The 11,529-nt window shown below is 47.0% G+C and overlaps 1 pseudogene across 1 annotated transcript; it reads right to left on the bottom strand.

Annotated features, from left to right (window-relative positions):
- Positions 1–994: 994 nt before the first annotated feature.
- On the bottom strand, positions 995–1,817 carry LOC308267750 (inhibitor of growth protein 1-like; annotated as a pseudogene). Its single transcript has one exon. The product of its transcript is annotated as an inhibitor of growth protein 1-like (transcript).
- Between the last annotated feature and the right edge of the window lie 9,712 nt (positions 1,818–11,529).

Below are 11,529 nucleotides of genomic sequence, written 5' to 3' on the forward strand. Positions count from 1 at the left end.
TGATCCTCCTGTCTTAGCCTCCTGAATGCTGGAATTACAAGCGTGCGCCACCACACCCAGCTTTGTTTTTGTTTTTATGCAGTACTGAGGACTGAACCCAGGGGCATTCTACCTCTGAGCGACACTACCCAGTCCTACCTATTATTTATTTTTATTTATTTATTTATTTATTTATTTATTTAGTGGTACGGGGGTGGAACCCAGGGGCTTTTCTACCTCTGGGCTATACTCTCAGATCTTTTCTATACTTTATTTGGAAACAGGGTCTCACTAAGTTGCTGAGAGCCTCACTCAATAGCTGAGGCTGGCTTCGAAACTGTGTGATCCTCCTGTCTCAGCCTCCCAAGCAATGGGATTACAAATGTGCACCACTATGCCCAGCACCCCTATTCATTTATTCATTTATTTATTTAAAATAGGATCACCGGGTGTGGTGCCCACACTTGTAATCCCAACATTCATGAGGCTAAGACAGGAGGATCACGGTTCATGGACAGCCTCAGCTACTTAGTGAGACCCTGTTTCAAAATAAAGAATAAAAAATAGGGCAGGAGGTGTAGCTCAGAGGTCGAATTCCCCTGGGTTCCATCACCAGACCCGCAAAAGACAAAAACAAACAACAACAACAAAAAAAAAACAGGGTCTCCCTAAATTGCCAAGGTTGGCCTTGAACAATGATCTTCCTGTCTCAGCCTCCCAAGTAACGGGCTTATAGGGCTAATAGGCGTGGACCACTGTGCCCAGCTTCCTCCATTCTCTCTTGCTCGTTTTTTTTTTTAAGTGTTTAATTCGGACCTGTATTTTGTAGTTGCTAAAATGTTGTCTTGTCACATGTGCACCAGTGAGAGCAAAAGGCCGAGGGAGTCATGAAGCGAGCAGCTCCTTTCCTAACATGTCTTGAAGATACACAGCTGACGATTGCACCCTCAGCAGAGGCGGCGACGTAATGAGGACACTGGTTAATTCCGTCCTCCGCCTCTGGAAGGTCCACAAGCTACCTGCTGTAAGCCCTCTCTTTCTTGGACTTCTCCAGGGCCTTGTCCATTGTTTTCTCGGTTTCCCCTCAGCACTCAGGACAGGACCACTTGCCCTTTGGCTTATGATGGAGCCCACACACGAGAACCATTCGATGGGGCACTTGTCATTGTCGCGGCCGATCGTCTCTCCATAGGAGACCTGACCGCACAGATAGTACGTGGGCTCGTTGGGGTCGAGGGGAAGGTCTGCAGGCGAGGCCTCCCTCTCTGCTTTGGCCTGGCAGGGCTTTTTCTTCTTCCAGGTTTCTGCTTTCTTCCCCTTGGGTGTTCCCGAGGCAATGCCATCGTGGTCGTGATTATTGGACGCGCCCTCCCAGTTCTTCTGGTTGCGCTGCTGCCGGGACCTCTGGTTATTCGGCTTCTCGGCCTGTGTGATTGTCTCATTCTTGAACTTATCTTGGCCAGCTTTGCTGTGTTGCCAGTGGTGTCACTGATGTCTTGATGTGCCTCAGAGTTCCCATTGGCTGTCCACCTGTCTGGTCCGGTTCTCCACCAGCTCTATCATCTGGCTGATGGTCTGGATCTCGTCACTGAGCTCCTGGCTCCGAATCAGGGCTTCCTGGATCAGTGCAGCACTCTCTCCTCTGAGCACAGTCGGTCTCACGCTTAACTTTTCATAGTATTCATCCAATTCCTTTAAGATTTCTTGGTATTTTGCATCGATCTCCCGCATCAGCGAGACGTCCCTCTGTAGGTCAAAAGGCAGGGACGCGATGGAGTCCGGGTCGTCCTCTGATCGTTCACCAGGTGGATCTGCTCTCCGGTGGCAGGACTCAACATGGTCCACCCGGGAGGTCCCTGGCGGCGCTTCCTCCACCCTCAGCCCCCTCAAACAGCTGTAAGATGCAAAGCTCAGGCTCCAGCACCCTGCTGGGCTCCCCAGTGCAGGCCCCTCCCTGGCGGCGGGTGGGTGCAGGGGGCCCAAAAGAGGGCGCACAGACCCCCATTCTCTTGCACTAGTACCAGTTTTCTCACAACACATCCTTTTGTTCTTGATTAGCTTGTTCTGATAGACGTACTTTGTGCTCACCAAATATTCCAAGTGATCTCTTGTATTTCCAGGGCTTCTGCATCGTGAAATTAGGTTAAATGATCAATCTGGACAATGGACTGTTCAGGGAAGCAACATCCTGCAGCTGCTGATCCTCTTCCTCCTCCTCTTCTTCTAGTTGAACTTTTCTCTTCCTTCTTTTCCTCCTTCTCTTTCTCCTTTTTTTTGGGGGGGGCGGGTCTCAGGATGGAACCCAGGGGCATTCTACCTCTGAGCTAGACCCCCAGCCCTAGTTTTTATTCTTTTTTTTTTTTTTTTTTTTTTTGGTGGTACTGGGGCTCCTGGAAACCCTTCTACCTCCGGGCTACACTCCCAGATCTATTTTATACTTTTTTACTTTTGGAAACAGGGTCTCTTAAGCCAGCGCGGCTGGCTTCGAACCTGCGTGATCCCCCTGTCTCTGCCTCCCAAGCGCGGGGATTACAAGCGTGCGCCACCAGGCCTGGCTTGCATTTCCATTTTTGAGGCAGCATCTTACTAAGTTCCCTAGGCTGGTCTTGAATTTGCAATGCTCCAGCCTCAGCCTCCCAAGTACTGGGGATACAAATGTGTAAAACTATATACCCAGCTCTAGTGGTTTCTTTTGTTTTCTTAGGTGGGGAGGTACTCGGGATTGAACCCTGAGACATTCTACTTTTGGCCACACCCCCAGCCCTATTTAATTTAATTTGTTTTTTACTCTTGCCATACTGGGGATTAAACCCAGGGACATTCTGCTTCTGAACTATATCTCTGCCCTATTTTTTATTCTTTATTTTGAAATGGTCTCACTAAGTTGCATAGAGCCTCACAAAATACTTAAGGCTGGCTGTGAACCTCTGATCCTCCTGTCTCAGCCTTCCAATTGTTGGGATTACAAGCATGCACCACCATACCCGGCCTTATTTTTAATTTTAAAACAGGGTCTGCCGGGTGTGGTGGTGCACGCTTGTAATCCCCGAGCTTGGGAGGCAGAGACAGGAGGATCACGCAGGTTCGAAGCCAGCCGCGCACGTTGGCTTAGGAGACCCTGTTTCCAAATAAAAATGTAAAAATAGGTCTGGGAGTGTAGCCCGGAGGTAGAAGGGCTTCCAGGAACCCCAGTACCACCAATAATAATAATAATAATAATAATAATAATAATAATAATAATAATAAAACAGGGTCTCACTAAGGTTGTTGAGGTCCTCGCCTTGTTGCCGAGGCTGGTCTTGAACCTGACATCCTCCTGTCTCAGCCTCCCAAGTACTGGGATTACAGGCGTGCGCCACCAAGCCCGGCTCTAGTGGTCATCTCCAGAGAAGGTATGTGGCAAGTAGATCTTTGGAAGCCCTTTATGCGATGGTTAACTTTATGTGTCCACTGGATTGAGAGACTATTCCATGCCTCCCCTGGATCCTGGCGGTTTGTTAGCAGTTTTATTGTCACTTGTCTTCCAGAGGTATCAGCCCAATCTCTGCCTTTCTCCTCACAACAGCATTCTACTTGCATATGTATCTGTGTTGTCCCAATTTCCCTTTATTTATTTTTTTTTATTTTTTAAATATTTTTTTTGCGGGTCTGGGGATGGAACCCAGGGGCATTCAACTTCCGAGCTACACACCCTGCCCTATTCTTTATTCTTTTTAAAATCTGAAACGGGGTCTCACTAAGTTGTGGAGGGCCTCACTAAGTAGCTGAGGCTGTCCTCAAACCACGATCCTACAGTCTCAGCCTCCCAAATGCTGGGATTACAAAATTCCCCTTTTTTATTGGGACACCAGTCATATTGGATTAGGATCTGCCCTAGTGACCTTATCTTCACCTAATTAGTTACATGTGCGATTAATCTATTTCCAAATAATGACTGGGAGGCTAGGACTTCAACATAAAAATTTTAGGGTGGGGGAACACAGTTCAACTTTGAGTCACACTTCATGCCAGGTGCATTGTGTGAATGTTGGGGTGTTAATCAGGAAAGCCAGGGATGTCCACCATGGACTAATATCTTTGGAAGGAAGATAAGAACCCAGGAACTAGACTTCTAATTCCTCGGAAACACTCAAACAGCCCAGGAATGCCACATCCCTGCAGGAGAGAGCTGACCAGTCCTCTCCAGCCTCCATGATATTCCATGAGTGATCACAACTTGTACTCAGCATAGCCCTACGGACCAAGCTCAGAATCAAAAGAGGGAGAAAAGGAACACCCGGGAATCAGGCAAAATGGCAAGAATGTACCAACTTACAGCTCCAAAAGCCTAAGGCTTGTTGGAGAAGTGCAGGGAAACAGCCCAGGGAACAAAGTATGAGTTGGGTCAAGCCAAATGCAAGGACTGCATGCTAACACGAGTCTGTAATTGTACCAGATTGTCTACAGAGCGTGGAGCCAGCAGATTTCAGGGAGCCAGGGCCAACTGAACCAAATATGGGCCTGAGCCCGGCACACCGCTGCCAGCCTGGGACCAAGGAAAAACCCAGCGTCCTGGGGCAGAAATGCTGGGCTGGATGTGTTATAGCCATCTGCCACTACCCATCTCCCTCCTCAGCTGTTTCTCCCAGATAGGCTCATAATTCCAGCCTCCTGAGTGGGAAAAGAGGTCAGTAATAGAAGCAACAGGATCACGGACACGACTTCATTGGCCAGGCGTGGTGGCGAGCAGGCCCTTGAAATGGGCTTCCTAGTGTGAGCTGGGATGGAAGGATGCTCTGCTGGTGGGTGCCAGAAGGCAGAGCTAAGCTTCCGGGGCAAATCGAGGTGCCTTGTGTGTAAGGCATTGTGTGGGTGTGGTAGAACTAAGTTCTCAAGAATGGCCTGACAATCAAGAAGTCAAATAACAACAAATGCTGGCGAGAATGTGGGGAAATTGGAGCTCTTCTACACTATTGGTGGAATTGCAAATTATCAGCCACTATGGAGATCAGTGTGGAGATTCCTCAGAAAACTGGGAATGGATTCACCATATGATCCAGCTATACTACTTCTGGGTATCTTTCCAAACAGACTGAAATCAAAGAACTACAGTAATATATGCAGAGTCATGTTCATAGCAGCACAATTCACTAACCAAAGTATGGAACCAACCTGGGTGTCTATCAACAGATGAATGGAGATTATATATGGCTTGAGCCAGGTGTGGTGGTGCATGCCCATAATTCTAGTATTTGGGAGGCTGAGACAGACAGAAGGATTGCAGGTTCACAGCCAGCCTCAGCAACTTTAGTGAGACCTTCTGCAATTTACTGAGACTTTGTTTCCAAATAAAAAATAAAATAGGTCTGGAGGTTAGCTCAGAAGTCGAAATCCCCTGGGTTCAATACCTAGTACAAAAAATAAAATAAAATAAATAAAAAACAGCCTGATCCATGGAGCTCACTGACCGTGGTTAGTAAAACTGGGGGTACCCCAGGAAGAAAGCTCTTTGCCATGGTCTGGGGCTTGTCACCTCTAGGCTTGGCAGTGAAGAATGACTGTCACAGGTTTAGTTTTCTGGGAAGCTGATTATGGGATTGAAGGTTAGCATGCAGAGGCCGCATGCTGGAGTGTTCATGAAACCAGCACTTGTGAACTGGGAAAAAGAAAAGGAAGGAGCACTAGGAAGAGGGGGACCTGGGGGCTTCAGGCAGAGATACAGTCAAAGTACTGGACCTGCTGACCCCATGAGGACCTCAGAAGCCAGATGGCCCCGCACAGTTGTTTTGGTCTGGAACAAGGGGCACAGACTTTATACACTTGCGTTTCTCATTAGACACTGGCATGACTTTGGCAAGGTGCCACTCTTTGGCCAAGGCCGTCCAGAAGAGGATAAGAGCTGAGTGCTGCCTGCCACAGACAAGTATCCTCTGATACTGACTGAGTCTCAGCATCCACCACACCTCTTCCAGGCTGGGGTTCCCCATAAAGGTCCTGGGTCAAGGCCACTGGGAGGGAACTTGGAAGATGGGAGGCAGCTGGCCATCAACACACATGCCTTTGAGGTGGCCGGGTATATGGGATTCAGGAAGGGCCCAATTTACAGAAATCAGGCTACCATAGCCAGGCATGATAGCACACACCCATAATCCCGGTACTTGGGAGGATGAGACAGGAGGATTGCAGGTTCAAGACCAGCCTTGGCAACTTGGCAAAATCCTATCTCAAAAAAAGGGGGGCTAAGGGTGTAGCTCCTAAGTAGAATGCCCTTGGGTCCAATTCCCAGTACAAGAAAGAAAGAAGGAAAAGAAAGAAAGAGAAAGAAAGAGAAAGGGAAAGAAGAAAGACATCAGGCTACCATGAGTGACGCTGTTTCCAGAAATAGAATTAGCAGTCAACTTCAGTTTTATGAGATTGTGTCACCAGAAAAATCCCAAACCTGGTATGCAAGGATCTGTAAGGGTTTCTGCTTCCCAGACAATCTCCAAGCCCAAGGAAAGAGCAAATCACATCTGTGTGGAGGGGCTTTCCATGGGGTAAGAGGGGACTCACCTGCCTATCCACTGATTACAACTAAAACTGGGGAAACACAACTTAAAAAAAAGTGGCTGAAGGCTGTATAGATAAACAGCAGGCAAGCTGGGATGGAAAGTGGAGACATGAAGGGAAGCCCGAGACAGGCTGCTCTGCGGCTGTAAGTCTTTTTCTCCATCAATGGGCCTTGGCTGGGGCAGCTGCAGCAGGGGAAGGAGCAGAACTGCAGGACTGACTGGTCCCTATAGCGAGGGCTGGAGGAACGGTCCCTGCAGCCCCGAGTAGAGAAGGCATTTTGCTCCTTTACTCCCAGTCACTCCCTGAGGAACCGCACTGTCATGGTGGTGGTGGCAAGCATCTATGGTCCTCAGAGGGAATTCCTGTTTCTGGGGAAAGGTCCCTGCTGTGTGAAGAGCAGGCCATTTTGCTGTTTTTCTTTTTACCTAACAATTAGTCCTAGTATGAAACATGTTATTACTCATCTGCCAGCACTACCTTGACTTCTAACATTGTACTTTTGAGTGTGTGTGTGTGTGTGTGTGTGTGTGTGTGTGTGTGTGTGTATTAAGAAATATAGCATGAATGCTGGGAGTGGTGGTGCATGCCTGTAATCCCAGTATGTGGGAGGCTGAGACAGGAGGCTCACAGGTTCTTGGCCAGCCTCAGAAACTTAGCAAGGCCCTCAGCAACTTTTTCAAAATAAAAAATAAAGCTGGGCGTGATGGCACACACTTGTAATCCCAGCATTTGGGAGGGATGTGGCTTAGAAGTAGAATGCCTCTGGGTTCTATCCCCGGTACTGCAAATACATACATACATACATACATTACATTACATTACATAAAATAGGGATGGGGTATAGCTCAGGGGGAGCATGTCCCTGGGTTCAATCCCCAGTACCACAAAACAAAAACCAAACAAATAAACAAAAAACTGAATAAAAAATCTTATTTCTAGCCGGACCTGGTGGCGCACACTTGTAATCCCTGCGCTTGGGAGGCTGAGACAGGATCACGCAGGTTCAAAGCCAGCCTCAGCTGGCTTAAGAGACCCTGTTTCCAAATAAAATATAAAAATAGGTCTGGGAGTATAGCCCGGAGGTAGAAAGCCTCTGGGTTCCATCCCCAGTACCACAAAAAAAAAAGAAAAAAAATCTTATTTCTATCCTCTCTTAAAAACTGAAAGCCCTGGCAACACTCATCCTATTTTATTCTTATTTTGAAACAGGGCCTCACTAAAGTGTTGAGGTTGTTCTTGAACCTGTGATCCTCCTGTCTCAGACTCCCAAGTACTGGGATTACAGATGTGCACCACCACCCCTGGTTTCACAGCAGTAACACTAAGAGCCAACAGGTGGAAACAACTTAAATGTCCATCAACTGATAAAGGGAGAAATGAACTGTAGTATCTACATTTTACAATACTTTTTTTTTTTTTTAATTCCTGGTGGTACTGGAGACTGAACTAGGGACTTTCTACCCCTAAACTATACCCCTACCCTATTTTTTAAAATTTTGAGCCAGGAATGGTGAAGCATGCCTATAATCCCAGTACTTGGGAGGCTGAGGCAGGAGGATCACAGGTTCAAGGCCAGCTTCTGCAACTTAGTGAGACTCTCCATAACCTAATGAGACCCTATTTCCAAAATAAAAAATAAAAAAGGGTTGAGGGAATAGTTCAGAGGTAGAATGCCTCTGGGTTCAATCCCCAGCACTACACACAAAAAAGTTGTGCTTTTTTTTTATTTTAATTTTTTCTTTGGTGTGGTACTGGGGATGGAACTCGGGGGCTTTCTTCCTTCGAGATATAACCCCAGACACTGAGTTGCAGAGGGCCTTACTAAGAAGCTGAGGCTGTCTGTGAACCGCAATCCTCCTGTCTCAGCCTCTCAAATGCTGGGATTACAAGTGTGCGTCACCACACCCGGCTGCTTGTTTTAACAAATTCTAAGTTGCTGAGGCTGGCCTTGAACTTGAAATCTTTCTGTTTTAGCCCCTCAAGTCCTGGGATTATAGATGCGCCTTTTCGTGCCTGGCTTTAAACATTTTCTATTAGTTTTCTGTTCATGTCTTTCATCTTTCTAAAGACTTTTTTTTTTTTTGGAGTTCCTTTTACATTCTGTTTTATATACTGCAAATATTTTCTCATGTGTCAATTTTTTTTTTCTTTTTGCAGTACCAGGAATGGAACCCAGGGGCATTTTACCTTCAAGCTACACCCCAGCCCTATTTTTTATTCTTTATTTGGAAGCCGGGTCTCACTGAGTTGCAGAGGGCCTCACTAAGTAGCTGAGGCTGTCCGTGAACTGCGATCCTCTGGTCTCAGCCTCCTGAATGCTGGGATTATAGGTGTGCGCCACCAGGGCCGGCTTCATGTGTCAATTTTTAACAGATATAAAACACTCAGCAAGTGCCTGGCACACACTAATTGCTAAAGAGTATCATTTTCATTATTAATAAGGAAGAAACAAGAATTGGTGAACGTGGGAACAATCAGCCTCCATCTCTATTTTCAGTAGGTTAAGTACTTCATGCTGAGTATACCACCAAGGGAAGTCTGTGACTCTAGTAGCTTATATTTACACTTTTTCCCTTCCTTTTTATTTTTATTTGTATTTTTTTTTGGTGGCACTGGGGTTCCTGGAAGCCCTTCTATCTCCGGGCTACACTCCCAGACCTATTTTTACATTTTTATTTGGAAACAGGGTCTCCTAAGCCAGCACGCGTGGCTGGCTTCGAACCTGCGCGATCCTCCTGTCTCTGCCTCCTAAGCGCGGGGATTACAAGCATGCGCCACCACGCCCGGCATTTCCCTTCCTTTTTATGTTGGCAAGAACCATCCTTGGGCCCAAGAGGAAGAAAGACGCATCCAGCCCCTGGAAACATCTGGTAGAGGCTCAGAGACCACCTGGAACAAGGAAGCAATGGAGAGCCAATTTTCCATCTTTTTTTTAAACACTGATAACAGAACAAAATACTAAGACCATGCACAATGCTGATCTCGTCTTAGGGATGTGTTCCACCAAGAGGTGGAAGCTGACATTTTCCTTCAGTTCCTGATCTGACATCAGCAGATTTATACATATGCTACAAAACATATTTAGACCGGGGGAATGAGATCACACTCAAAATATCCTTTATAGTTCACAGCTCCTTAAAGCAAACTGAAGAGATTCCTAATGGGCTTCACCTTGCAGGCTGGTTCCCATACCCTGCAGTGGCTGACACTCCAGGGGCCCAGCTGTAGGCTCTTGTCCCTGAGAAAGAACATGTGGTCCTTATCAACCAAGGGCAGCCCTTACATGCAGCAGCCTCAGCTCATGCTCCTGATCTTGGAGGATGCCTTAGATTGGGGCATTCTACCTTCCATCTATACCTCCAGCCCTATTTAATTTTTTATTTGGAAACAAAGTCTCACTAGGTTGCTGAAGGCCTCCCTAAGTTACTGAGGCTAGCGTTGAACCTCCCAACCCTGTCTCAGCCTTCCAAGTACTAGGATTATAAGTGTGTGCCACCACACCTGGCTAAACTCCGGGTTTTATTTATTTTTTAGTGGTACTGGGGACTGAACTCAGGAGCATTCTGAGCTACAACCCCGGCCCCTTTTTTATTTGGAAACGGGGTCTCACTAAATTGTAGAGGCTGGCTTGAACCTTCAATTCTGTCTTAGCCTCCCAGGTACTGGGATTCTAAGTGTGCGCTACCACGCCTAGCTGAACTCTTGGTTTTACACACACACACACAGTGGCCTTCAACAAGGAACCGAAGAGTAAATAAAGACAAGGTCAAATTTCTCTCTTACAAGCTAATCTCAGTCCTCTCAGGTGCCGCTGTTTGCTACCACCATCTGTTGCTCCTCACTTTCAGGTGAGGGGAGAAAATGATATGGTCACTGAGTTTTCCTTCCTGCTCAAATGAATGAGAGCTCAAAGTGGACACCTTCCATAGGGCATCTCAGGAAAAAAGTCCCTGAGGGAAGACTTGAGGCAGAGAGAGACAAGGGCTGTGCTGAGTACTAGCAGAGCCTGTCTGCTAATCCTGGCTCAGGCTCAGGGTAGGGACAATGAAATGTATCTGCAAAAAGTGGCTAAAAAAGCTGGGCGTGGTGGCGCACGCTTGTAATCCCAGCATTTGGGAGTCTGAAACAGGAAGATCCAGGTCTGCTGACAGCCTCAGCTATTTAGTGAGGCCTTTTGCAACTAAGTGAGACACAGTTTCAAAATAAAGAATAAAAAACGGGGCTGGGAGTTTAGCACAGATGTAGAATGCCCCTGGGTTCCATCTCCAGTACCGCAAAAAAAAAAAAAAAAAAAAAAAAAAAGTGGCTAAAAGCTTGTACTTGACCACTTTACCATGATCATCACACACTGCAGAGAAAAACGCCACAGCTCATATTTAATTTTTTGGCACTGGGGATTGAACCCATAAGACTGGGGGAGTGGTCTGGCTCAGTAGTAGAGCACTTGCCTACCATGTATGAGGCCTTGGGTTAAGTCCCCCAACATCTCAAAAAAAAAATTCCATAGTCTATAAAACTGTTTAGAAAAAATTTATTTGAACATATGAAAGGAAAATTTCAAGACCCCAGATAAAACAGAGAAGTTCCTTTCCAAATTGATGGGAAATCCCGACAGTGTCCCTGAGCAGTGCCCAGTGCCACACACATGCGGTCCCAGCTCTGAGCTCACGGAGCTGCAGAACAAGCCTGTTTATGGCAGACACATCACATTCACGGGGAAAGAGACCAGGCAAGTAGACTCGCAGGTACGGCTTCTCCCACAGTGCTCCTCCCGGCGCAGGCTCCGAGAGTGTGTCTAAATGACATGAGCGAACCAAGGCTCACGGAATTGGCATATTTAAAAACACCCGCAGCATTCTCTCTGCAGAGGGCTGTATGTTTTCCTTTCATCCATCCAATCTGGATTTTTAAGAATATGACCAGGTAGGAGGCTCCTGGACTACTATGACTTGGAACTTCCGCACCAAGACGATTCTGCTGGCCAGGAGGGCCGTGTGCGCCTCCCTAGGGTCCTCTTCT

Source organism: Muscardinus avellanarius, assembly GCF_963383645.1.
Source record: "Muscardinus avellanarius genome assembly, chromosome: 10".
Taxonomy (NCBI): domain Eukaryota; kingdom Metazoa; phylum Chordata; class Mammalia; order Rodentia; family Gliridae; genus Muscardinus; species Muscardinus avellanarius.